This window comes from Amblyomma maculatum, chromosome 2 (assembly GCF_055883805.1).
Source record: "Amblyomma maculatum isolate TAMU_Amacu chromosome 2, ASM5588380v1, whole genome shotgun sequence".
In the NCBI taxonomy this organism is placed as follows: Eukaryota; Metazoa; Arthropoda; class Arachnida; order Ixodida; family Ixodidae; genus Amblyomma; species Amblyomma maculatum.
This window is the reverse complement of record NC_139345.1, coordinates 192,164,022-192,191,729: the sequence shown is the minus strand read 5'-3', so window position 1 is coordinate 192,191,729 and position 27,708 is coordinate 192,164,022. Positions and strand designations below refer to the sequence as shown.

The window sequence follows — 27,708 nt, the reverse complement described above, 5'->3', positions numbered from 1 at the left end:
GGAGCGGTACCAAACGGTTTCTCGTGATGAGATCTATCGCAAACGATGCATCGTATATGTCAGGGGTTGGCAACCAAGGGCTGAGGAGTGCGGACGCGTTTTGCGTCGAATCCACACTTTTTGTCTCGATGTGCCAGAAATTTTCATCGGAATTTGGTTTCAGTGGTACCATTGTGCGTCGGAAGGCGTCGTGATCTTGTGGATACCGAATTTGTGACTGTGAGTGCAGCAGTTTGGTTTTTATTGTCAGTCTTGTGCGGACCACCTGCGAAACGCTAGCGCCCGTTTGGCCTAGCGCGGCTTCGGTCGAGGAGACCGGCCAGGAGGCCCCTTCACCGCCGGTCTACAGCCGCGTTTGTGGACCAAAAATGACGATGCACGTAACCGTAGAAGGTACTGACCTCGATCCAGAAGACTACCACAGCACCTGGGTACAAACGCTCAGGAAAATGGTTGAATCAAAAAGCAAGCGGACGCTTCTGAGTGATTCCAAGGAGGACAAGGTGGTGCAACACCGCGTTCCAAACGGGGAAGCCACGCATGGCGCTGCTAAAGCAGCTAGAAGAAAATTGGCTGCACGGTCAATAGCTATGATTCTTCCGAGGTTCCCGGAAGAAGGCATCAAGGTGATTATTAGGCCTCGTAATGGTCTAGCCGTCATTAAACGCACGTCGGGCCCGCTGCTTAGTCAGGCCCTTGCCATGGCTGCCGGAATCAGCTGGTCGGAGCTGTATTCATGGTGTGTCAACGGAAAGCAAGGTACGGTGCTCTTTCATTCCTTGGACTTTAGTCGAGGCGTGAAGGTAGCCGCAATCCGTTGCTTTAAACTCGATGACAAGGAGCATGAAGTGGTGGCCAATCTGATCGCACCGGAGGATTGCGGCCGAGGAGTCGTTCATGGGATCTGTGATACATTCACGGAAGAACAGTTGTTCAGAGCATTGAGGAAGGATTCACAGAACCCAACGGTCGCTGGGGTGCGGCGGATGGGGAAAACTTCCACTATTATTATCGCCTTTTTGGAACCTGAAGTCGCAAGATTTGTCAGGATTGAAGGCATGCTTATGCCATGTCGATTGTTCAAAAAAAGATATGAAGTTTGCTTCAGATGTGGGGAACTTGGTCATCGCTCAGATGTGTGCGATAGTGAAAAACCTAAATGCCGTGGCTGTGGGGTGGTATCGCCGCCCGAAGATCACCAGTGCACTCCCCCAATGTCGCCTATGTGGAAAGGGCCACCTAACGGGAGACAGACGCTGCAAAGAACTCTTCCGTACACCCTACGTTATCAAGAAGAGAAAGTGGGAAGCAAAATTAGCCGCCGAGGAGGCAGCCAAAAAGAAGCTAGCCGCCGAGGAGGAGGCCAAGAAGCTGCAACAGGTCCGCTTTAGTCGTCGCGATGGGCGTAGTGAGTCCCACAGCCGGTCCCAGAGCCGTACAAGAACCCGTTCCCCTTCGTTCCCGCGACTGCAGCCGCCGTCGTCCAAGACGATAATGGAGGGCTCTCGACCAAAGCAACAGCCGCAGCAGCAGCAGCAGAAACCGCCGCAGACGCCATCAAAAGGAGTGAGTAGTGATTCTCAGGACTCAGCTGAGGTTCAGGCTCTAATAAAACAGAATCAGTTGTTACAGGCGCAAGTTAAGGCACTGCAGGAACAAATCATTGCGATAGGCAAAATTTCACAGCCAATGGAAACCGAAATGCCGGTAGCGGAGGCACCGCAGAAGGAACAGGAAAATACGCCTAGGGACACTCCTCCTGCAGCAAAAAAGAAAAGAGGTCCGGAGCCGGATCTCAAAACCCGCGTCCAAGGATTGAAAAAACGATTCGCTAAAAAAAACGACGACAAAATTTTCCAACAACAAGTTATGACCGCGTTAGAACGCCTGAACAGTGCTATGGCAGAGATGCGGGTCGAAATGGCAAGGAGAGACGAGAGAATTCAGTTGGTTTACCAAGAGATTCATAACATTAAAAATGGCTCTGCATCACCGTAGAAATACCATTTGGCAGTGGAACTGTAGGGGCTTCAGTCGCAAACGCGCGGTACTGGAAACTTTTTTGGACAACATTGACAAACCCGAAGTAATCGCATTGCAGGAGTGCAGTAAGAAGCTAGCGAGTTACAAATCATACGCGGGACGAGATGACAACACGCGAGTGGTCACCCTTGTCAAAAGGAATATAACGGTGCTGCAGCATAATACCGAGACAACAAATGTTAACCACATACTAATCCAGATAGTCCCACAAAAAAGAAAATTCTAAAGTCTATTCATCCTCAATGTATATAGCCCGCCTCAACAAAAACGTCAATGCAACTTCAATGAGCTATTCGCCAAAGAGCGAGTGATCGCGAAAGGAGGACCCCTGTTGATAGTAGGGGACTTTAACGCGCATCACACGGCATGGGGGTATATATACACGCAGGTAAAAGGACGCGAACTATGGAACAGCATTCAGCAGAATGGCTTATTGCTTCTGACGGATCCCCTGAAACCAACCCGCCAGGGTAACAGCGTTTCGATAGACACATCTCCGGACTTAACTCTAACCGGAGGCTGCATTTACGCCACGTGGTGCAACACAGGTGAAAATTTAGGCAGCGTCCATGAAATTACAGAAATCGTAGTAGATAACGACCCACCGGTCGTCTGCACCAAAAAGGCAACGTTGGTGAACTGGGAGGCTTTCCGAAACGGCCGCACAGGTGACGAGGAAGGCATAAGTAACATTGACGATTGGAATAATAAGGTCATTCAATCGGTCAACGAAGCAACGGAGGAGGTGGAGGTTGACGAAGACATTGAAGGAGTAGACCGTCACATGGTCAGGCTCTGGCGTAAGAAGAAGGATCTAGAAACGAGACTCGCACAGAAAAGAGGGAATAGGAACTTGCGCAGAGAATTGGCAGTGCTTAACAAAGAAATTGAAGAATATGCCCTCGTTTTAACGAGGCAAAACTGGGGCAGCTTTTGTGAAAAACTGGACAGGAATATCGGAAAGGCAAGTACGTGGCACTTACTTCGGCATCTTCTAGATCCCAACAAATCTAAACTGGAGGCCAGGCAGCAAATTCACAGGCTAATACATACCTTTGATGGGACCGCGGCTACTCTCATAGCCGAAGTCCGAGACCGGTATTTGAACTGTGCAGAGGGTATAGGCCAACAAATGCCTGATTACAAGGGCCAGGAAAACCCGGAGCTAGATAGCCCGATAACGGTTGCCGAAGTCCGGGCAGAAATAAATAGACTGAGAACAAAGACTGCTGCAGGTCCGGACAGAGTCAACAATCTAATGCTAAGAAACTTGGACGACGCGTCGATCCGACACATCGCAGCATTCATGCAGGAGTGTTGGGAGGCCGGTCGGCTGCCGGCGACATGGAAGGCCGCAAACCTCGTATTCCTCCCGAAGCCGGGGAAGCGGCCGGGTTTCGAACACTTGCGTCCGATCTCGCTCACGTCATGCGTGGGGAAACTAATGGAGCATGTTGTTCAGGCCCGGCTAAAACGATTTTTGGAGGACAACGATATCTATCCGAACACCATGATAGGATTTAGACCGCATTTGGCCGCATGCGATGTCATGCTGCAGCTAAAAGAACAGATCATACACAGTTCAACAGTAAACACCAGGGTGATCGTTGGTCTAGACGTGTCAAAAGCTTTTGGCAATGTGAAGCACTCAGCTATTCTGCAGAATCTTAGTGCATTAGATGTTGGAGTTCGCACGTACAACTACATACGCGACTTCCTCAGCTATAGAACGGCAACTATCAGTATGGGGGGACACACAGTAGAAGGTATTCGTCTGGGAAACAAAGCCATACCACAGGGATCGGTGTTGTCCCCGACGCTGTTTAATATCGCCATGATTGGTCTCCCCGCAAAACTAGAGGAAATCCAAGGGCTACACCATGCATTATATGCAGATGACCTGACTCTGTGGATGTGCAGGGGCAGTGACGGTGAAATTGAACAGACACTCCAGCGGGCAATCGAAGTTATAGAAAGATACTTAGAACCGATCGGGCTCAGATGTTCAGCCGAGAAATCGGAAGCGCTCGTTCTCACGTCAATGCGATCGCCCCATCGTCGGCGTATAAAGCAGGATAACCCGTAAATAACACTCAGGGTCAACGGTAACGTTATACCAACGGTGGCAACCATTAGAGTTCTGGGATTACGAATTCAGGCCAACGGCAGGAACTCGGAAACGATGCAGAGGCTAGACGCTAGCCTGTCAAACCTGTAGACTCCTAAAGCGGATCGCAAGCAAACACGCGGGCATGAAAGAAGCTAACCTCCTTAGGCTAGTCCAGTCTTTTATAATCAGTAGGATAGTCTACGTGGCGCCGTATTTACAGCTTCACAAGGCAGAAAAGGAGAAACTTGACGTTCTCATTCGTAAAGGGATAAAAACGGCACTAGGTTTACCACCCAATACATCGACAGACAAGATTATGAGACTAGGGGTCTCCAATACCCTCGAAGAGCTCATTGAAGCTGCAAGGACTTCACAATACCAGAGACTGTTGCGCAGTCGTACTGGTCGGAGCATTTTGGAAAAACTGGGGTATGAGCCGCAAGAATGCTCCAGACTTACAGAAAAAGTACCTGGACAGGTTAGGGACAAATTAAAAATAATTCCGCTCCCCAAAAACATGCACCCCGTTTACCATGAGAGCCGGAGGAGTGATAGAGCAACAGCTCTGCAAGCCCGTTTTCAAGGAAGACAGGACGTCTTATATACAGATGCCGCACAATGCACGAACGGTATGGGACGTGTTTCAGTAGCAACTAGAGAAGACGGGGGCTCGGTAGTTTGCTGCAGCACCCGAAATTCGACCACAACGGAGGTGGAAGAGGTGGCCATCGCGCTAGCTCTAACACAACAACAGGTCAAAATTATAGTTACAGACTCGAAATCAGTGATTAGAAACTTTGACGCGGGCCGCATTTCGGCCATAGCAGCAAGAGTGTTGGCCAGTGGTTCACCACCGGCAGAGCAGGTCGCGCTCATTTGGACACCGGAGCACCAGGGGTTGAGGGGGAACGAGAAAGCGCACGTACTGGCCCGAGGATTAGCTACATTCCGGGATCCCAGTGACGACTTATGCGCAACCCCGTACCCCTTGCGCGATGAGGAGCCCCTGCAGTTCGACGATGACCTTAACACCTACCAAGATATCCTAAATCATTACAAATTAGGCAGATCAGTACTACCAAAAGCGTGTAAGCAACTCACCAAAAGCGAGGAGGTTATGTGGCGTAAGCTACAGACTGGAGTGTTCCCGAACCCCCAGCTTTACAGCAAGTGGCACCCGGAAATTTTAGCCCCAGGTGCAAGGGCATAGCGGACATGATCCATATGATATAGACGTGTCCTAGATTTGGAGAATCTGACCCAATAGATGAGTCCTGGGAGGCACTACGTCTTAAGCAGGACGAAAAAGGGTAAAGGAGAAGTCATCCGTCTTGCCCTGGCCGCTGCTAAGATCCAAGGGATCCAGGTCGACGGCTGAGGGGGAGGACATGGTTGGGACAGAGCTTCGCCTCAGATCCTCACCAACCTTTTGACGGTGCAACAAATGTTATTTCTCTCTCTCTCTCTCTCGTATATGTCAATCACGTGATCATAATGTCTCCGCTAGGCGGCGCTCGAATGTGTTACATGGTCTTAAAATATAAGGCCATGAAATACCTAGAGTGCCTGAATATAAATATCTAGGGATATGGGTAAACGAAGGATTGGCATACATTGGAAAGCATGCGCAATCACTTAAGGCCAAAGGGCGAAGGAATGCCGGGATAATGAAGCATAAGGCATTGTTGGGATACAATAGATATGAGAATTTGAGGGGTATTTGGAAAGGAATTATGGTGCCCGGACTTACTTTCAGAATGCGGTTTTGTGCCTAAAATCAAAGGTACAGTCAGCATTAGAAATAAATCAGAGATCCGCTGGACGATTAGCACTAGGTGCCCACGGCAAAACTACAAATGAGGCGGCACAGGGAGATATGGGCTGGTCATCTTTCAAAGTACGGGAAGCTCAAAGTAAAATATTATATGAGGAACGCGTGAGGAAATTGGACAGTAACAGATGGGCAGCTAAAGTATTTAAATACCTGTATTTAAAAAGCGTTGACTAACAATGGAGGAAAAGAACTAGGAAACTAATTAGTAAGTATGCTAGTCATAAGGACGGAGAAATAAAGAGCATTAAGCAACAGGTGAAAAACACAGAAGGTAAAAATTTGGATAAATTCGATGGAAAAGAGACAGAGTATGGAATTATACCGAAAGTGGAAAAGGCAGATCAGGAAGGAAGATTTCTTTGATAACTCAAGAGGCAGTGCCCTACTTTTTGAAGCTAGATCAGGGTGCCTTAGAACACGCAGCTACAAAAAGAAATTTAACAATGAAGATGACGCATGTGCTGTATGTGGTAACTCAAGTGAAACAATTGACCAATTATACTCGAATGTAATGGTATCCATCCGGAAGTGTATGCAGGCGCAATCACTGTTCCTGAAGCTCTGGGGTATAGAGATACCAGTGGCCGGGTGAATAAACCGGCGGTGGAAACTAGCAAAAAACGACTGGAAGATTGGTGGCTTAAAAGCAGAGAAGTCACATATTGCTAGTAATGTAGAAACAAAAATGTAATAAATAGAATGATGGTTTAGTTAACTAATCTAAATCAATAATTAAGATATAGGCAGAAAAATGAGCATTTAGCTACTGTTACTACCCGTTTCAAAGGGGACGCTCCTATATTCCATCCATTCATCCTTCCATCCATCCATCCCGTCCGTCCGTCCGTCCGTCCGTCCGTCCATCCATCCATCCATCCATCCATCCATCCATCCCTCCATCCATCCATCCATCCATCCATCCGTCCATCCATCCATCCATCCATCCATCCATCCATCCATCCATCCATCCATCCATCCATCCATCCATCCATCCATCCATCCATCCATCCATCCATCCATCCATCCATCCACCGTCCGTCCGTCCGTCCGTCCGTCCAGTGTATGGAGCTGTCTTCTCAGGAGCTCAATTTTTTTCTCGGCATAATGAACGATAATTTGCTTGTTAACAGGCTATTGCATTGAAACTGATTCTATTATTTTTTTTGCGTAAGTAAAATGCGAGAAATCCCAAACATCTGTTATCATTTGTAACGCGTTTTTTAATTTTGTGCCAGAAGGGTAAAATGAAATAAACATGGAAGCAGACTAATCAGCAGACAAAAAGCTTTAAAGGAAGAAAGAGAAACATCACTCGCAAGAAGAAATGCTAACGGAGTCAAACTATGAACTAAGGTCTCGATGAGAATTTCTGAAGATCATCCGTATATGCTTCAGTCAACCCATAGTTAACAAAATTCACACACTTGTTAGTCAACAACTATATGTATTTGCTTAGGTCAAAACATGGTTAACAAACTTTACACAAATGTTAGTCAACAACTACGCTGTCGACTAAAGGTAAATATCCATTTCCCTTACACTTGTTGACCACAGTCAACAACCTGTGTAGAAGCTGTTGACTCCACAAGTTTTCCACAATCTGTAAACTCTTTGTCAATGCTCATTTTTGTAAGGGACATCACTCATTCGCGTTTTATACGCGTCGTGCTTTTACACAGCGCGCCTCAAAATTAAATTGCCTCTGCAAAATAAAGAACTGGTAATTAAAATATGTAACGTGTAAATCGCCGCCGGAATAGCAATTTAGCCGCCCGCTTTCCTTTGCGATGCCTTCGGTTTCTCACTACGATAGCCAGCCTCCTACGCCGGCGGTGTCGAAATGATCCTGCAATACTCTCATCGTTGCTCGCAGGGTGGCGCTGGCTTGCTAGGGGATTTAAGGCTCCTCTATTTTTTAAACATAGCGACAACTACGCGAGCGCCCTCTCGAAGGGTCCAGGAGCAGCGCTGGCAGACGACGCGTGGCACTCTTTCTAGCGTATACCGCGTACTCATGAAGCCGCGCTCGGTGCACACATAAACCGGTGAACTCAACAGATTTGTGTCCTCTGCTGCTCAGGAAACTTCAAAAGACAGGAATAATAACTTAAACATGCGTGTGCTGCAATTAATGTAAAAAAAAAAGGCGTGCGTTAAATGAGCAAGCTCATTCTTCTGAACCATTCTCGACTCAGTACAGCAGCTAGGAAACTGTTCATTAATTATGGTTTGAAATTAATAGCAAACTTGAAGTAGAAACGATATTTCAGTAAACTTATTGGGCTCGTTTCCTTACTAAAAAATAAGTAGACTGTGAGTGTTCTGCAACTTTTGGAAACATCGTTGCGCACAGAGCTCTGATGAAATAAGGGAGTAATTGCGTTTGTAACTGTTCGGGTATACTCCGTTGTACAAACTTTTTTTGGCTCGAGTTTATTTCGTTTACAGTATTCTAATAGCTTTATTTTGGAGAAAAAGTCAGTTTTTTTGCAACTGTGCAATAACAACGCATGTATATCTTCCAACAAATACAAAACAATAATCGGGTATGATGTGATAAAAAGCTCACGGATAATATTTTTTGACTTCTCTATTATTTATTTGCTTTTACTGGTTTCCTTATAGCCTGCCGGGCAATAATATCACCAGTAAACTTGGATGCCGCCTCTTGAAACTTGAGGAGTCCCTGTGCGCGTTCAGCGGAACTTGTTAGCATTCCAGGTTTCTTCATGAAGAATTCTAGGCATTATATTCATGAAAGGTCCAATCAATTAAGTGTCAATTCAGCGATTAGCACATGCCGCTCCGTTACTCACCTGGTCAGGCGTGTTGTTAAACGCCAAGCCGGATTGCAAGAAAAACAAGCCAGTCAGTTAGTACACGCACTAGCACTAAGCAAAATTTTATACACTCTTCCTTATTTTGAACTCACACAACAGCAAACTATAAAAGCTTCATCAGCGCTCAACAGCCTATATAAAGCATCTCTTAACCTTCCAGTACACACTTCAAACAAGAGGCTCTACGACACGGGCCTTTTTCTTCCCCTCCGCACATTACTCATTCTCCACAGAGACAGGCAGCTGGCTCGACTGTCTGGCACTTTGCAGGGTGGCTGGCTCCTAGAGAAAGAATATCTGTCTCCTATCAACCTGCCTATCCAAGAATCATCTGCACCCCTTCCCTCCAACATGCGCTTCGCCCCTCTACCCCGTCATATGGCCCCTTGTGTGAATAATGGTCGCAGGGAAGCTCAGGCAGCTCACCACAGTCCTCCATTATCAACACAGACAGTAGCATATACAGACGCCACCATATTGGACGCAGGTTCTGCGGCATATGTAATCTTCACCCTTTTGGAGGCGGACCCTTCCCTTCATACATGCGGCCCATACAGCAATCCTCCCCCCATCGCTACTCTAGAGATTGTACCTATCATTCATGCCATCATGTCCTTCTCTGAACTTCCTCTCACTTCTTCGTACACGATTTACACTGACTCAATGGCGGCTATTCGGTTGCTGCAGCGTCGGCTAATTCCTTCGGACCTAGAAACAGCATTACACTACGCCTTACGTTCGTTGGCTCCATCGTCAGTCACGATACGGTGGGTCCCTGGCCATGCAGGGATCACAGGAAATGAGCTGGCTCATCAGCTAGCCCGCGATATTCACATACGGGCGCCTGTGATCCCTTGGTGAAGCCCTCCGACGTGAGAAGATGCGTTGGCCTATAAACTCACAATTAAGGAACACTACCGCCAACTAAAAACGTCATTTAGGCACGTACCCCGCCCCGATCGGCATCTCAACGTTGCTCAAGCACATATACTTCGTAGGATTCAAACAAACACTCTTATTACACCTTCCCGACAATTCCATTTCCGTCTTCGTTCAGACCCTTCCGGTTCCAACTGTCCTGCGCTGTATGCCAATCTAGAACACTGCCTCTACTCCTGTCCAGTCGCCCAGTCCAGTCACTACATCCCCCTCCCTTCACCTCCCTCCTGGAGTGCCTGGCTGTCATCGGCACAGATGGAAGACCTGCTTGCCTTCGTAAACCAGGCGAAGGATATGTTGAGTGCTTAATGTGCGCTCTTAAATAAAGTGTTTTTCTTTCTCTGTGTTAGCATTCGATGCAAAGCTGCGAGACTCCTCCGTTAAACCAATGGCTCAATTGCGTTTCACACACACGGTTGTTTTTTTCACTTTTTATGGTACAAAGTTTTATTTTTATTTTTTAATTTTATACACCGATATTTAGCATAGGCAAATTTTGACTTTCCATTTCGATCACTTTGACACATTCGCAACCTCCTCTTTTTCCAATGTTTCATTTTTCATTTATATCAATTAACTGATCAATTGTACGGACTAAACTTTCGTAATAAGCATAATCAAGCATTAGCTTTTCATTCTGAGCATTTTGACAGCATTGATTCCACACGTAATATTGCAGTCCTGATATGTTCGGGAAAGTAAGGAGGCTCGAAACGGCAGTGACTTTTCACTAGACATCCACAGTACAAATGACTACATAGTCATAGCGTTCTTGATATTTTGCTCGTGAAATAGCATATGCCCAAACAAAGGCCATCCCAGGTAAGCGAATGGCTTTTTAAGCAGACAGAAATCACTTCGCATAGTCGGGTGTTTTTCGTGGCCATGAAAATCTTACGCCCGATTTCATGAGACGATAGCTTCCTTCTGTTGCTATTATCGTCACCGCGAAGAATGGAAAATGACTTTTTTGCGTCTTCCGCACTGTACCGGCAGCCGAAAGCACAGCAGCCCGACGCAGTCGCATGTCACGCGCACGCTTCAAGATTTGAGTTCAGAGATGTAATTCTTGCGTCCGCTTAAACATTAAGTACTGCATATAGACTCCTAAAGATGCAATAGAGGCATGTGAAGTACTTTTTGCTTAACTTATCGGCCAATATCACGCTGACAAGCGCAAACCGCCATGCATTTCAGCGGCGCAGCGAGCACCGCTGGACCCTTTGGGCGGAGCTTGGCGGCGAAGAGGTCACGTGCAGCCAACCAGCCTATCGGAGGGAGAGGCGGCTGGATCAAGACCTGTCGCTACCTTTAAAAAATAGAGGAGCCTTAAGTGGATCGCGGCGGCTCCTAGCGAATACCCGTTGCCTATTTCCATCAACATGAAGTAGTAAAATATTGTGGGGTGTAGCGAACGAGGAGAACCGCGCATCCCTCGAAACACCGCGCGCCGCGAAGGACCAAGGGGGACAAATGTTTTCACTTTTCTGACAAGCGAAAAACTTACCCAAATAACTATGTTTTACATGTCACGTTGCTTCGGCGAGTAGTACCGACAGGTAATTCATCGTTTTTGCCAAGGAAAGCAAGAGGCGTTTAGGCGGTGTATTCGTGCCACGAAGGATGTGCAACAGCTTGATAGCCAGAAAAGGAATGCAGGTTTATTGGAAAGCGTTACTTTTCTAGCCGACCAAGTGATAACGGGATGACCGCGGCGCACTTGTGAGGAACAGGCACACTGTCATGCACGCGCTTGATACAGGTGACTGCGGGAGACTTTTGCCTCATTTTTACCCTGCCATACTACTGCAGATTAGAATAGCAAAGCAAAGAGGAATATATAAAGTGAAAAGCGGACATCGTTTGCGGACAGTGTCTTAGGCACTCGTTTCTTGCTCATTCTGTTCATTATCAGGTCATTGTCAGCATATCATTGAAGAGCACGGGAGCACATAGCCAGTGTCTGGACGAAAATCACTGCATTTATAAAGGAACAAGGAAAGAAAACCCACCGGCATTACGTTATCTTGCTGCTATGTTCTCTTTAGAGAAGCTGCATCCTTCCATTCTCAAGCTATCGCTCTATCTCCTACTTAATGTTCGGTACAGAGCGGGAAAGCTTTGTTTCAAAAAATCTCACCATATCGCGGAAGAAAGCGCATGCAGTGGCCTAGACACTCATTTACAAGCGCTATTTTGGGGCCGAATTATTTGCAGGAACTGTACGGCTACGTGACGATTAAATGTCCTGTGCTGTACTTCTCCGAGTACCTGAGTTCTCTGGGCCACACTGTGTACCCGTACGTGCTGGACTACAAATCGTCTTTGATCACTGCTGAAGAGGCTGGCCATGGCGTCATGTTCAAGGATGACCTCGCCTTGCTGTTCGGAGAGCCACTAGTCAACACCAGCAGTTCGTTCTTCTACGAGCAGGACTTAAGTCGGAAGCTCATCGACATCTTCAGTGGGTTCGCCAAAACCGGGTTAGTCGGCGAATGGCTATCGCGCGTGAAATACAACCCGATATATGAGTCAGAACTCGGACACATTTGGGGAGCACACTCATCGCCCTGCACCTACTAGGACTAAGCGGCACCTCAACTACAACTTCCTGTGCGGCACAACTGCTGCTCCTTAAGGGTTTCACTGCTCCATTTCATCATACCCTAACCGAGTCAAATCTTTATTCCAACATCGATGATGCCGATGGCCTTGGACAAAAAGCCTCCGATGACCTTCATTAGATCCATTACCATGCATTAGTTGCAGCGTGGTATACAAAAACAATTATTTTAGGCTAGATTAACATAACTGTAAACAACTATGCACATAAACGATTTTTCACTATGTTCAGACATGTTAACGAGACAGCAAAGTTGAGCCATGCCACAATCATGTGCATGGCCATAAAAAACACTGTACCACAGTGGGGTTTTTGGGATGTGACAAATAATAAAATATAAGCAATGTAAGAATGGGGGGTTTATTTAGCAGATCAACAGGACTTGATCAGCAGGACTGAGCAGATCAGCGGCGAATACAGCGGCAGCGAACACAGTCAGCTCCAGCACGCGCAGCGATCACGATGCCGCTAACTGGCATGTTCATTGTGCACTTCTTCCTCTTCACAATTACCCGCGGGACGAAGAGGAGACATCCTGGCGACTTACGGCGTGAGCAAGACGGCAGGGTCGTAATAGGGTTTGAGACGCTGGACGTGAACAATCTCGCGTCCGCGCCGGCGTAGATCATGGGACGGCGTAACAGGTTCCACCACATAATTAACCGGAGAGGTGCGCTCCAGAACACGGTATGGGCCATGGTATTTAGCAAGAAATTTTGAAGACAGTCCAGGGGCATTGGAAGGTATCCATAGCCACACAAGAGCGCCAGACGAGAAGTGCGGTGTCGAGTGTTGGCTGTCATGGTTGGATTTATGGCGGTACTGGGTGTTAGCCGTGAATGCGCGGGCGATTTGTCGGCAGTCTTCTGCATGCTGGGCTGCTTGAGACGCAGGTGTATACTCTGATATGTCTGGCTGATACTGGAGTATGGTGTCGATTGTAGCAGAGGAGTGACGGCCGTAGAGGAGAAAAAAAGGGGAGAAGCCAGTAGTAGACTGCGTTGCGGTATTGTATGCGTACGTGACATACGGAAGGACGAGGTCCCAGTTTGAGTGGTTGGAGGAGACGTACATAGAGAGCATGTCGCCAAGGGTACGATTAAAACGCTCAGTGAGGCCATTAGTCTGGGGATGATAGGCGGAGGTGGTTCTATGAATAATGTTGCACTTGGTGAGCAAGGCTTTCACAACGTAACTCAAGAAAACGAGTCCTCTGTCGCTGAGCAGCTCTCGAGGTGCGCCATGGCGAAGAACAAATCGCTGCAAAATGAAGGAAGCTACTTCTGACGCTGTGGCAGATGGAAGTGCGGCGGTTTCGGCATACCTCGTCAGATGATCAACGGCTACGATAGCCCAGCGGTTGCCAGCCGCAGTGTAGGGAAGCGGCCCGTACAAATCAATGCCGACTCGGTCGAAAGGACGTGGTGGGCTGGGTAACGGCAGCAACTCTCCAGCAGAACGTTGAGGAGATGGCTTGCGACGTTGACAGGTGAGGCATGAGCGTACGTACTTGAGTACAAAGGTGTACATACCCCGCCAGTAGTAACGTAGCCGGAGACGAGTGTATGTCTTGAAGACGCCCGCGTGACCGGATTGTGGGTCAGCGTGGAAATAGTCACAAATTTGCGAACGTAGCTGCCGGGGAATAACTAGCAACCACTTGCGGCCATCTGCACAGTAGTTGCGGCAGTAGAGGAGGTTATCACGAATGGCGAAGTGGGAAGCATGGCGGCGAAGAGCACGCGATGGAGAAGCAGCTGTAGGATTGGAGATAAAATCGAGGATAGAGTTTATCCAAGGATCTTGCCGCTGCGCTGACGGCATGTCATTGATGTGAAGCGATGGCGGGGAATCGTCGGAAGGGGAAAGGCTCGCGACCTCAGCTGTAAGGGGGCAGCGGGAAAGTGCATCGGCATCGTGATGTTTGCGGCCAGAGCGGTAAACAACGCGGACATCATATTCCTGAAGGCGAAGAGCCCATCTTGCCAGTCTGCCGGACGGGTCTTTCAGTGAGGAAAGCCAGCAAAGCGCATGGTGGTCCGTCACTACGTCAAAAGGGCGACCATAGAGGTAAGGGCGGAATTTAGTAAGAGCCCAAATAATCGCTAAGCATTCTTTTTCAGTGACAGAGTAATTGGATTCAGCCTTCGTGAGTGTACGGCTGGCATAGGCGACCACGTATTCAGTACAACCTGCTTTGCGCTGAGCGAGCACAGCGCCAAGACCAATACCACTGGCGTCTGTGTGGACCTCAGTAGGCGCTGTGGGGTCGAAGTGACGTAGGACAGGCGGTGCCGTGAGGATGTGTCGTAAAGCACTGAAGGCGTCGTCGCACGCTGGTGACCACGACGAAAGGTCGGAACTGCCGGACAGAAGTTCTGTCAAGGGAGCAGCAATGGAAGCAAAATTCCTAATAAAGCGGCGAAAGTAAGAGCAGAGTCCGAGGAAGCTACGTAGATCTTTGATGGAAGTCGGTTTCGGAAAGGCTGTTACAGCACGAAGTTTGGCAGGGTCTGGAGATACACCTTCTTTGGAAACAACATGGCCGAGTATGGTGAGCTGGCGGGCTGCAAAACGACATTTTTTCAAATTCAGCTGCAGTCTGGCATCAGATAGGCAGGTCAAAACGTGCTTTAGACGGTAGAGGTGTGTGTCAAAGTCACGAGAAAAGACAACAATGTCATCGAGGTAGCAGAGGCATGTCTTCCACTTTAGGCCACGCAAAATGGTGTCCATCATCCGCTGAAATGTTGCCGGAGCATTACAAAGGCCAAACGGCATAACTGTGAATTCGTACAAGCCGTCGGGAGTTACAAAGGCAGTTTTGGGGCGATCAGCCGCTTCCAAGGGGACTTGCCAGTACCCGGAACGTAAATCTAGGGAAGAAAAGAGTTCGGCGCCTTGCAAACAATCGAGAGCGTCGTCGATGCGTGGGAGAGGATAGACGTCCTTTCGCGTAATCTTATTAAGGCGGCGATAATCGACGCAGAAGCGGATAGAACCATCTTTATTTTTTACAAGGACAACAGGTGAGGCCCAAGGGCTGCTTGAGGGCTGAATCACGCCATTCTGGATCATTAGGTCGACTTGCTCTTCAATAGCCTGGCGTTCGGTTGCAGACACACGATAGGGGCGCTGTCGTAGTGGTGCGTGGGTGCCGGTGTCGATGCGATGAGTGACTGTAGAAGTTTGACCCAAAGAACTTTGATGAGAGTCGAAGGAGGAGCGAAAGTGATGTAGTAGGTTCAAAAGCTGAGTACGCTGCTCTGGAGGAAGATCGGCATCGATGGAACGGAGGAACAAGTCTGTAGTGGGGGGAGCGGGCGCAGGTGAAGGGGGGCTGAGCGCAGTCACGGCACAGTGCGGCGCGTCGTCAGGTTCCTCAGAGATCAGAAGAGATGAGATTGACTGGATACTTCCGAGGCATTCGCCATGGCGCAAAGCAGTAGGGGAGTTAAATGGGTTAGAGACCCATAACATGGAAAGGCCAGCGGAAATAGCGAGCACTGCGTAGGGCGATGGAAGGCACTTGCGGCGCAGGAAAGTATGGGCTGGTGTGAAGAGAACGGTGTCATCGCTAATAGATGCACAAGCGACACGAACAAGCACTGAAGAGCAGGGAGGAAGGTCGATATCTTCGGTGGCGAGGGCTTTAGCACCGGAATTTGATTGATCAGCGTCTGGTAAGGCATCGGGCAGAGTCGAGAACCCCACTTCAGCTCGAGCACAATCGATAATAGCAGCATGACGCGACAGGAAATCCCAGCCTAAAATTACAGCGTGCGAGCAACTTGGCAGCACGACGAACTCAATCGTATAAAGGGAATTCTGGATGACTATTCGAGCGGTGCACGCTGCTAAAGGCTAGATATGCTGAGCGCTGGCCGTTCGCAACGAAAGTCCCGCAATTGGCGTCTTCACTTTCTTTAAAGTGCGACATAGTTTTGCGTCCATTACCGAAATCGCAGCACCAGTGTCAATTAGGGCCATGACAGCAACACCCTCGATGAAAACTTCAATTAGATTTGTCGGCGACAGATGAGGAGTTGGGAAGTTCGACTGGGTCGCAGTTCTCGCCTCAGGAACTGCGGCCTCTAGTTTTGCTCATGTGAAGCGTTCTGTCGACGTCGCATCGGAGAGATAGAGCGGCGTCGCGGCGACTGTGAACGGCGGTCGGACATGGCTGAGCGGTCTGGGGAGAACTGAGGGCGGGCTGGAGGCTCAGTAGGCGCGGAATACTGAGGCGTCGGAGACCAGTATGCAGAATCATGAGTAGGTGGTGCCGACACCGGGAGACGGTTGCGGCAATAACGAGAAATATGTCCAGCAAGCCCGCAAGTGTAACAAATTCGCCGGTTATCCGTCGTGCGCCAGGGATTACGTGGTCTTGGAGCCGGTCGCATAAACTGCGCAGGTTCTCGTGCAGGCGCAGGAGGCGGCTGAACGTAGGCTGGTGGCGGTGGAGCATATGTAGGTGGCGGTCGGGCCGCAACAGCCGCATATGTTAACGGCGCTGTAACAGGCATGGGTTGAGGGGCTGGAGGAAGAGATTCGGCTACCTGTTCTTGAATAATGTGGCGCAAACTGGGAGCTAGGTGTGAGGAAGGTTCTTGATGGCAGGATATAAGGAGAGCTGTCGAGCAACTTCTTCCCGAATGAAGGTCTTAATTTGTGGCAGGAGCGCAGAATGCTCGCCTGCATCTGTCAGGCCAGCAAGGGACTCAGAGTGCATGGTGTTCGCGCGAGTTATGGCCCTTTGTTTCCGCAGTTCATCATAACTTTGACATAGTGTGACCACTTCCGCGATGGTGCGGATATCACGAGCCGACAGCATCTGAAAGGCATCGTCATCGATGCCTTGCAGAATGTGCTTGATCTTCTCGGCCTCTGACATGTGTGGGTTAACGCGCTTGCACAAGTCGACGACGTCCTCGATATAGCTCGTGAAATTTTCGCCAACTTGTTGAGACCGCGTACGCAAGCGCTGTTCAGCGCGGAGTTTCCTCACAGCTGGTCGGCCGAAAACTTCAGTGAAGCTGGCTTTAAACGCGGACCATGAAGGGATGTCCGCTTCATGGTTTCGAAACCATAGGTTTGCTACGCCGGTGAGATAGAAAATGACGTTGCTTAACTTTGTTTCCGCGTCCCATTTGTTGTAAACGCTCACTCGTTCATAGGATGTGAGCCAGTCCTCGACATCGTGGTCGTCAGTGCCGCTGAAGATGGCGGGGTCTCGCTGGCGGAGGGAGCCGGGACAGATGATGGCCGAGCCAACTTGTACGGCTTGGTGGTTGACGTCCTCAGGCATCGCAGGAGGTGGTAATGTACGGCTGCGGAGTTCCAGGGCGAGAGGATAGATCTTACCCAGCACCTCCACCAAATGTAAGAATGGGGGGTTTATTCAGCAGATCAACAGGACTTGATCAGCAGGACTGAGCAGATCAGCGGCGAATACAGCGGCAGCGAACACAGTCAGCTCCAGCACGCGCAGCGATCACGATGCCACTAACTGGCATGTTCATTGTGCACTTCTTCCTCTTCACAGCAAATATGCCTCCACATCATGAAAACATACAAATCCGAGACACTTATATCAGCAGAAAACAATCCAAATTGGTAACAGGGAGGAGATCACAGAGCATTTTAAATTGGTTATTTCACCTGAGTGGGATTTCCAAGGATTGAGAATACCAGATAGTACTTACAGTTCTTTCAGGTTACCAAAATACAATAATTTGTTGTCTTTCTGCGCCAGTTTTATCGCGTTGTAGTAAGGACTGTGGTGCCCAAGCTCATCTCAGGCTGTTATTGTAATGTCGCGTGTTGGTGACGCTGCCCGAGCCAACAAGCGAAGAGACTGGCGTTGGACTGAATGAACTCTTTATTGGACTGACTTGCAGCCGAAAAAGAACGTAACGATTCGGGGGCGGCGATAAAAGCAAGCCTGCTCGACGGTACTTGGGAGTACTCAATTGTTATCGTCGCAGAAACATCTACATAAATCAGCCAAGCTAGGCTGGAAATTTCTGGAACATTACGAAAACACTTGCTTTTGGCTGCGATCATTCCATCCTAATCTCGGGGCATCTCGCGCTACAAAGAAAGCTATAAAGGCGAGTGTTGTACGATACCGAGCATGCACACGCAGAGTAAAACGTCGGTCCGTGCGCCACAATAACAACGACAAGGCCGCATGCCGGCGGCTGTTGAAAGACAGATTTGAAAGGTTCACCGTATTACTTTCCCATTGAAAAGCATCGACTCGATGCTTCCAAAATAAACAAAGAAAAGTAAAGCAAATCATTAGAAATTAACATATCTACGGCCTTTAGTGCGCGTAATTAGCCTTCAAGTGCACAGCAGGAATGATTTCTGGTCGCGCCCGGCGCCGCTGGGATGTGGTCGTGTCGTCGAGGATCACTTCGTAGTCCAGTTTTACGATGCGTCGAAGAACTTTGTATGGGCCGAAGTACCACCGCAAGAGATTTCACTCAGCGCGCGACGGTGTATCGGCATCCAAATCTACACTTGGTCTCCTTGTCGTAAAGGTATTAATACCCACGTCTGCCTTGTGTTTTGCAAAACCCACATCAACATTATAAACGGACAAATTACAGTTCGTTAGGCCCTACATCGGAGCCCTCCAACTTAAAAGAAGGCCTTAAAGAATGACATTCCTTCGCAAATTACGAACCTCTTTAACGCGATATAATGACACATTACGCAGAACATCTGGTGTCGGCGTCGGCGTTCTGAGCGGTGTATCACAGGCACGGCGTTGGGAGGTGATAGCTGGCAGATGCCATGGTCGAGCGTTGACTCCTCGCTGTATTTTTAGCCTTAACAAGAACATATATCAAAACGTTGGTGAAGGGGGGGGAGAGGGAAAGCTGCCAAGTCGGGTTGCCCATTTGAGGTGGGAAAGAGGAATAGGAATCAACCTTCCAGTGCAAACGGATCGCACGACTGATTTAATGCTCCAACTTGGAACTGAGTAACCCCAAAATGATCGAAGGAAGATCCGAAGAAGACATGAGTGTTAAATTAAATCAGGGCTGATTATCCTTTTTTGTCGACTGAGGGTATGCGCAAGCTATAGCTTTACTTCCCAGCAGTATGGATGGGCGTGGGCGGTACTAGCATTTGCCTGCTTCAAACCAAGAGTGCTAGAGGTTAGATAATGTGAATGCAGATCCGTAAAGACCACTTGAGCCAGCAGCGAACTGACAATAAATAGCAGTATTTCTTTAGAGGGATAAATATGTGAAATTAAATAAAAACGGCGGACAATTGAACACTACTAGGCCAAATGTGAATTTAAGCTGGACTAGGTGCTCTAGCACTTCGGGTTTTGCTCCAGTCGTAGTTTTGGGTTTGCGTCCATTACAGGCAATGGGTCAGTGGTGTGTCCTTGCCCGTTGCGTACGCATGGATGATGAAGGCGACATGTCGAAAGACGAACGACACACTGGGATATCCGGCTACAGCAATGGCATAGTGGAGTAATGCAATTGCCTTCGAGGCTGATCTGTTTACGCTCACGCGAGATCCATGCCTGCTCGCCAATAAAGCCATTTTAATCATACTCTTTAAAGGTCAATGAAGACCTATCACTCACCCGCTCAAACGCACCTATGCACACATGACGAACCACACCACAACTCCAAATCGTCTCGTAATGAAATATGCTATGAACTATTATGAACATAAAGCAAGAGTCTTATTCATTAATGATTTTAGAAATACTTTAAAGTTGGTTTTCCTCGCTGCTGTGTAACCAATCCCTTTCTCTTATTCGCACTGGCTGCCTTTGCGACACCCAGTCTCAAAACACAACGCAAAAAGCCACTGATGCTCGCAAAGAAGAGGCGTTTGTTTCGCCATTTGTTCCTCGTTACCTTATTAACCCTTCATGGAATACAAACGCTAAAACGCAAAATCAACCGCTTTCATCCGATAATTTTATCTAACCATACTTTGCCTCCTACCTCTGCAGACGTCTGCCCCATGCGAGCAACGCAGAGTGGCCCAGGCATTCGCGCAGCCAGAGATACTACGTGCGGATCGACCACAAAGGAACCGAGCTGATCAGCGACACCAGGACGGACTCTTGCGATCGCTTACGGGCATTCATACTCCCTGCCGGATTCCCTCACCTACTCGACCCGCTGCAGTTATCGAGCGGTGATCGGTACCTCTAGGGTGGCCATCTCACCTGCAGCAAGTTTACACTCAAGAATTTTTCAGCCCATAATGAAAGCAAGCGAAGCAATGATTCAACGCGTTTTATAGCTCTAATTCTAATGTGATTTGGGCCTCCCTACTGCGTTTACAATACAGCGGGACTGATTGTGTTTCAGAGTGATTGAACGCTCTCATTTTGCGTGAGATTTTGTTTTTATAGCCTGAGGATTGTTATATATGGCATATGTACACTTGAAGCAATCTTCTAACTTTTATCGGAGGACACTATGCAATGTGTGAAATGTTCCAACACGTGCTGCAAATCATTCGCTACTAGAGCACCAAGACCGCTCTGCATTGCGTCATCAATTAGTGCTTTCTCGCTTGCTACCTTTGTATGGAGTGCTATTATTCATTGTAATTGCCTTATTTAATAGAACCAATATGTTAGCGAGGTCTTATTGTTATCTTATGTCTAAGCCCCTTTTCTCAAAATTCGTGTTTCAGGTTTCAACGAGGCTGCAGTCTTGAGCACGTTGACTATATATAGTATTTTTGCTCCATCAAAATGCCATGAGGGCACCATGAGAGCGTGCCAGAAGAACCGGCAATCTTCTGATATAGTTTTTGTCACCCTTCATAGTATGGTCATATAGTCACGAGGTCTTATACCTAACAAACGCTCAAAGCGAAAGTGGCATTGCTTTTCGCTCTGACATAGAAAACTATTGAAATCCAAATCATAGAACGGCTGAGAGCTGCTGGAATAAAGAAACAAAATTAACCGGGGATGCAGCGAATATGCAGCCAGCCAAAAGAGAACCGTGCCCTAGTCAACAGTCAATTTCGGTCACAAATGGGTGATCCTGAGTAACAATGGCGCCGTAAAGATTTAGTTTCCACAAAATCTGAGCTTCTAATAAAACCTGGACAATGCTGAATGAAAAATAACTTACAGGTCAGGGCAGAAACAGCATTGCGAGAATTCGGAAGCATTAGCGCTCCCATGAGGTTGTCGCATTTTTACTTTTACTTTCTTTTCTATTTTTGTATCATTGTTATTCACCACGATCGTTAATTATCAACAACTATTATTAATATCAACCATTTTTAATATTACTTCTACATAGCTTACTAAAGTTTTCACATCAATAACTTCCTTTTAACTATAATATTTGCCCTATCCAATTATAGAGAATTTTTCAAACTTCAGAACAAACGCGTGCTTTTCTCTGATCGTAATCATCCGACAGAACACATGCTTCCATGGGGTCATTTTTTGGCAGGACCAGGATTAGATTATATTGGAAATCAACAGCGATCTACCATGAACTCCCTTTTTAAGTTGTTACATTTAGGCGAAAAATTCTAATTGATTAATTTTGAGACTTATGTGATCATGAACACTCGAACGGAAAAGTACACCAATTTCTTGTCTACCCAAATTGCACCTAGCACCTGTAGACAGGTGGGAGAGCTGACGGTCAGCCGAGTGGCATTTTCTATCGGTTTTTATGGGCGATATTCACAAAATCAAAGCCACGCATCGGTGGTGAGTTAAATAGCCTGGTGGTTGTAAACTTAAACATTCCACCATGAGAAAGATAGATCAGCTTCCACGGCAGAGAATACGCCGAAATTTTCAGCTGAACGCCAACCAATAAAACTTGTTAGAATGTATCATCTACGTGCTGTCATCTGCATACCATCACCATTTCCAGTCATTCCGCCGATACTTTCCCGCTGGAAGCTTTATCTAGAATCCTGAGCCCTGTTTCGAACAGAACTTAGTCTCAATAAATTGTTTTCAGATGGCTTTAGCATCGATGAGCTAAGTAAAACGTTCACTGGCTGCGTTATGGCTACACCACAGCTGGCTGCAACACAGTTTTCAAGAGCTGTGGAACAAAACATTAAGGCACGGTAAATTTGCGAACCCAAAGAAGCAAGAAAGAGAAAATAGAGGTTTTGGACGTTCTTTTTTCTAACATTCCGTTCACATGCCTAATGCATGAGAACCTCGATATATTCGAAAGCTAAAGAATTCGAAAACTCAAGCACAAAATATCCACCATTGTACTAAAAAAGAATCATTGCGGTTGTGTGTGTGTGTGCTTGTGCGTGCACGTGTATGTGTGTGCGTGCGTGCTTGTGCGCGTGCGTGTTTTTGTGTCATTCATTAGCATCTGGAAAAAGGGGGAATATGCTTCGTAAACTGAATGATAGCTGGTGTGATTTCACAGATCATTCTCTCACGGCTTACAGAACAAGCATTGAAGACCAGGCAGACACTACAGTGACATTTCGATCTGACAACTGATTAAAATTTCACAGTGCATGTTATCATGCACAACAGGGGGCACACTGTTTACCAGCGGATATATATACGTGAAGTGCTTGAATGCAATTAGCATATTGCAATACGGTTTATCGGTGCAACTTGTCGGGAGTCTGCTTTCCAGCTGTTTACCTGATCAAAGTGTAAAATATCGGACATAGAAGCGTGTAGAAACTACTCGCTTCTAATTTCATTCAGGCATGCTAGACGCTTCTAGCCAAGAAGTGCCTACCACTCCTCACGTTCTGAAAATTGCGGAAGTCAGTACGTTAGATGCATGACGCCGGTGTTTTGGTTCTTGTTCAAGATTACATCGTGGAGACAGGCAGACACCAGTCGTATTGTTAGGTTCGTTGTTTTTCTTCTACTTCTCCCCACCTATTCAAGGTGCTCGTGGGTTTGGCAGGAAAGGTGTAGTTTACACATACAGTGAGACGAAGCACCACTAACCTGGCGTATTAAGACAAAACTTCATATTGCAAAACACAAAGAATAGAAAGTTTATTTACCAAAAAAAAGGCGACTACACTTGACTAAACATTAACTCACGCTACACGCCGCTGCTCGAGCAGGCGCGTTAACTAAGATATGAGGTCATAGCCTCCTTTCACGACCTCATCTAAACCGGTGTCTGCCTGCTACCGCTACCTTAGCTTCGTCGAGATTAGAACCGGTGGTCGCCCCGCGGCACGCTATCAAATAATCGCCACCGAATTTTCGAGACGCGGAGAAGGAGCGCAATCCGCGCAGCGATTCCGAACTTCTGCTCCTCACTGGAACTTACTGGAAGCCGTGCGCTGAGCGGCCGGCCTGTAGCGCTGTTTATTCATCACATCACTTCTCGAGCGCACGAAGTGAAGTGAGGAGGACCGGATCGATGCGGTGGGATGCACGTATGGGCCAGCTTGCCTTCTCCCCAAAGTCGATGGGGGGCAAGGAGGCGCAACGCGGTGGCCGGCATTGCGCAATCGGCGGCGCTTGCTTCTGTAGATTGCTAGACATTTCCATCTGCGCCGATTTCTCCGGCACGCGCGCCTAATCATTTTAAAGTGGACCACCGCGGCCTTACACCGGCTTTGAAGAAATGAGAAGAGAATTGCGAGGGAGCTCAAGTGTTGTTTACCGTGCCAGCTGCTGAGCTTGCATTTGGTTTCAAGCTAGTCTATGTTGATAGGAGAGAGGTCTTGTGTATTATTGGTACTAAATTCTGTAGTTTGAAATGGTGAATAAAGTTGACTTTCATGTGTTGCTCCAAGTGTACCGTCGTTCGTCTCCCACTCGTTCAACGCAGCGCAAGGCTAGAAAGAAAAATACACGCCTTAAATATCTTTCTCTACCATAGATACATTTTAAAAATTTAAAAGCTAGATATACAGGTATTTGGAAAAACCTCCACACATAGAGCAATGATTGCACCATTTCTTAAAGTGGAAAGACGCCATCCTCTCCCAGTTGTTTGGGGACTGTAGATTCATTACTCCTCTTGCCAAATATTTTGAAATGCGTTTATTACATTAGGTTAGTTGCAGTTTTCAAAGCCCATGAAGTTTACATCCATCACTGTCGTTTTGTAAAACATACTCATAAACTGACCTGACTTTCAGTCCGAGAAGCTTTCATACAAAGACAAGAATGTCTGATCCTTTAATTTGCAATTTTGAAGGCGTGGAAGTACTTCGGGGCTTCGCATTTTTTCTCCACCTAGCTGACCTTGGCATCCGCGGCCGAATAGTAAACTGCTTGCAAGATTTCCTGTAAGAAAGCCTTTTCCCTGCACGCCTAGGCTAAATTATATCGAGACATTTTGTTTAAAAGGATGGAGTACCTTAGGTGTTTATTTCAAATATAACACGGTTTAACTCGAAAATGAGTTTCTTACCCAAACAACTGCAGAGCCCATCACCAATTCTGCCTGCGTTGACGAAGTTCAAGTTGCGCCCACGTCCTGGAGCTTAGTAACGTGGAAGAGCCCATACTACTGACAATAAACAAAATGCTTATAGATGGATGAATATTGCCACTTGGTGTCCCCATGTTCTTGCTGCGCCTGGAAGAAGAGGACACTGAAGTTGACTCGCGTGCTGTGCGCCGAACGTTTCCTGCTGGTGCAGCTTCGTCCCTTCGTTTTAGTCACCTCTAGCCCTGTTGTCTGTGACATATTTTGGTGGAAGTGCTGGGTATCGATCCCAGTATATGTCCCGCATTCCTCCGCATACCCAGGATTCAGGTCCTGTGCCAATCGACACTCCTGTTCACCGCGCTAGCCGGAAGAACCTAGACCTACCACCAGAGCACGGGCCGTTGGAATTCACCGCAGCCGCCCCTCGACCTGTCATGCAAACTCCAACGTATTACACTCTACAGACACCACGACTGCCTAAGGCTTTCCACGGCTGTCAGACGGAAGACGTCGAAGACTGGCTCACCCAGTTTGAACGGGTCGCCGCATTTAATCAGTGGGACGACGCCGCAAAGCTCAGGAACGTCTTCTTCAGCCTGGAAGATGGCGCTCGTACTTGGTACGAGAATCGCGAAGGCGCCCTAACATCGTGGCGCGAGTTCTGCCGCTGCATCCTGGACACCTACACAAGCCCGGATCGCCGAGAACGAGCGGAAAGGGCTTTACGCTCTCGCGTACAGATGCCGAACGAAACCACAACAATTTACGTGGAGGACATGATTAGGCTGTTCCGACGATCTGACCCGGCCATGCCCGAAGAGTAAAAGGTGCGCCATCTCATGCACGGCGTTAAGGAACAACTCCTCGCTGGGCTCGTGCGCAATCCGCCGAGCACAGTTGCCGAGTTTCTTTCGGAAGAAATTACGATGGAAAGGATGCTCCAGCAGCGGTCTACGACCTACGACAGGCCGGTACTCGCCGCTTCGCTCACGGAGCCGCATTCGGCCTTCGGGGCTAGTCCGGATCTTCTTCGCGACATCATCCGCTCCATTTTGCGTGAAGAGCTCCAGAAGCTTTTCGGTGCTCCCCAGCCGACGGTCGGCTCTGTCGCTAGCATTGTCCGAGAACTCCAGCAACCACTTCGGCCTTCGGTACCATCTGCTAACCCGCCATCTTTTTCCACCGAGTCCTGTCGGCCAACGTATGCTGACATTTTGCGACGTCCCCCAACTGATTCCACACAATTACTGCCACCCGACCAAGGCTCACTGTATTCAGCCCACCCCGAGCCGTACATCGACAACCGCCGACCACCCCAGCGAAAGGCAGACCTGTGGCGTACCCCAAATCGGCAGCGCCTGTGCTTCCACTGCGGAGAATCTGGTCACCTCTATCGACAGTGCCCACATCGACAACTGGGACTGAAGGGTTTCCCCATCGACATGCGTAGCCCTCCTTTAGACCAACGACCCCGGGATATTGAGGACTACGTAGCCCAGCAGCGCATGGCGCCAACTTTTAGGCGACAGTCACGATCTCCGTCTCCACGCCGACCATCATGGCAGCCTAGCTCTTCCGGGATGGCGCAGCGACGGTCGCCTAGTCCGAGCCGGGAAAACTAAAGACACCAACCTCAGGGGGCGAGGCCGCTTCAAATCGACGCGACGAAGACCCCCCGACAACGCGACCTGTGAGCTACCGCGACTTGACGGCCCCGACGACAGTTCGTACACGTGAAGATAGACTCTCGCTGGATATACCCGTGCTCCTCGACGACTATAAGGTTAGCGCATTGGTAGACACTGGTGCTGATTTTTCGATTTTAAGCGGGAAGCTAGCGGCGCTTCTAAAAAACGTGATGACGCAATGGTCTGGCACGCAGATTCGAACCGCTGGCGGACATGTCGTAACTCCGAGCGGTCAGTGCACGGCGAGAGTCCAAATTCGCAACTCCACGTTTGTTGTCAGCTGCCTTCTGATACCTGACTACTCCCGCGACTGTATCCTTGGTGTCGATTTTCTCCGGGAATATGGGGTCATTATCGATCTCCGGAAGCGTACCGTGACCTTTTCGACCGAGAAAGCTGATGATACTGACACCGCAGACCGCCAAAGCCGTGCCCCTCTTCAAATTTCCGCCGAGAGCGTTTCTATTCCGCCACGTTCCAGTGTTTTTGTGACTGTTAACTGCGATGAACTACGTGACGGAACGGCGGTCGCTGAGGGCAACCAGTCCCTTTTGCTCACCCACGGCATCACCTCGGCGCGGAGTCATCCATCTCCGTAACGGCCGATCTGAGCTCCTGGTGACTAACTTCACGAACAAACCCCGCCATCTTTTCCGCGCTACCGCAATCGCATTCGCCGACGCCTTAGCGGACGTTTCTGAATGTTTTACGTTCGGAGAAGTTGAAAATGTGCGCCCATCCCTTGATCGTCTGGATATTAGTGCAGATCTCTCGGAAACACAGCAGCACGACCTGCGTTCTCTCCTTCTAAAATACAGTGCTTCTTTCGCGACGTCATCGAAAATTCGGCAAACGTCTCTTGTGAAGCACCGTATAATTACTCCCGACGATGCCCGCCCTATACGCCAGCAGCCGTATTGCATCTCAACGACGGAACGTGAAGCGATTCAGACACAGGTTCAGGAGATGCTTCGTGATGGTGTCATCCAACCCTCCAGCAGCCCGTGGTCGCCCCTGTCGTGCTGGTGAAAAAAAAAGATGGCATCCTTCGCTTCTCTGTTGATTATCGAAAGTTGAACGACATCACTAAAAAAGACGTCTACCCGCTGCCCCGTATCGACGATTCACTCGACAAGCTTCGTCGCGCCCAGTACTTCTCCTCCATTGACTTTAAGAGCGGGTACTGTCAGATTGAGGTCGATGAGCGGG

General features: G+C 48.3%; 1 pseudogene; it reads left to right on the top strand.

Moving 5' to 3' along the window:
* The first annotated feature begins 368 nt into the window (after positions 1 to 368).
* On the top strand, positions 369 to 26,236 carry LOC146200788 (uncharacterized; annotated as a pseudogene).
* Positions 26,237 to 27,708: the final 1,472 nt, after the last annotated feature.